This window comes from Mustela putorius, unplaced genomic scaffold (assembly GCF_011764305.1).
Source record: "Mustela putorius furo isolate JIRA1106 unplaced genomic scaffold, ASM1176430v1.1 tig00000083_pilon_pilon_pilon, whole genome shotgun sequence".
Lineage (NCBI taxonomy): Eukaryota > Metazoa > Chordata > Mammalia > Carnivora > Mustelidae > Mustela > Mustela putorius.
The window spans coordinates 2,294,271-2,295,374 of NW_025421273.1; the positions used below are offsets into that span (position 1 = coordinate 2,294,271).

General features: G+C 33.2%; 1 non-coding gene across 1 annotated transcript; it reads right to left on the bottom strand.

Moving 5' to 3' along the window:
* Positions 1–307: 307 nt before the first annotated feature.
* LOC123391249 lies at positions 308–414 on the bottom strand. The gene has a single exon (XR_006605879.1). It is a non-coding gene; the product is annotated as a U6 spliceosomal RNA (small nuclear RNA).
* Between the last annotated feature and the right edge of the window lie 690 nt (positions 415–1,104).

The window sequence follows — 1,104 nt, forward strand, 5'->3', positions numbered from 1 at the left end:
TGTATGGCTTTTCTTTCCCAACATCTGGCAAATATCTAGTTTATGTCAATTTGCCAATTTCAGAGAAAATGCAATCCCAGCTCCTTTGCCTGTCTCGTAAAAAAAGTACTTCATATATGAAACACATAAAATGTGCCTGCTTTAAATCACCTTGTCTTACTTAAACATTTTTAACTTTTGAAAATCACAATATACCCACTTTGCAATGTAACTTTTGATGCTTCTTCATTCTTCATCAAGTCTCTTTGGTTTACCCTAGGAATTTAATTATTACAACTTATAAGTCCTGTAGACAAATTGGTTTCAGAGTTTATAGTTAAGAGTCCATCGTCTTTCCATCATCCTTTCGCAGGCGCCATGCTAGTCTTCTCTGTATGATTCCAATTTTACTATATGTGCTGCCGAAGCAAGCACAAGAGTTCACAATCTTTTTGATCGATGTGGCAGATAAAGTCCACGGCTAGGATTTAAGGGAGTGAGAAAAAAAGGTAATTATTCACTTAATTCCTTTTGGGGTAACTTTTCTTAGTTTTCATTGGTAGAGCAAGAGGTATTTTCAACTATTTTTTCAGTCCAATTCTTTTCAATATATATTTCAGTTAGTGAAAATATCTCACAGATACTGGGAATCATTTACCAGATCTTTTCAAAGACACCATAAGAAAAAAATTTTTTTGAGTTATAATTCCTTTATTGGGATGTTAAAAAAAGGTTGTATCAGGGCTGCTAGTTATATGCCATGCTAAATGTACAATCCTGCAGACTGATTTTATATTGAAATGTTAACACCATTTAGTGTAAAATCTTAAGCATAGGAGATATTCCCTGAATGGATATTTAGAATCTCTTTCCTTTTGAATCCTCTCATGTTTGATCTTCAGATCAGGCACTAGTAATCAACATTTGTAGTGAATACCCAATCTGAGACTCACATTGCATAAAGAGTGATAGAAATAGATAAAGACTGTCAGACAGAGAAAGAGAAAGTGACAAAGATGAATACTAAGGATAATTTACTTGGATATATAAACTATTCATTCCAAAATAATAAGAGTAGATAGAGGGAACAAAGCTATCTTCCTCTACCTGTCTTCATGTACAAAT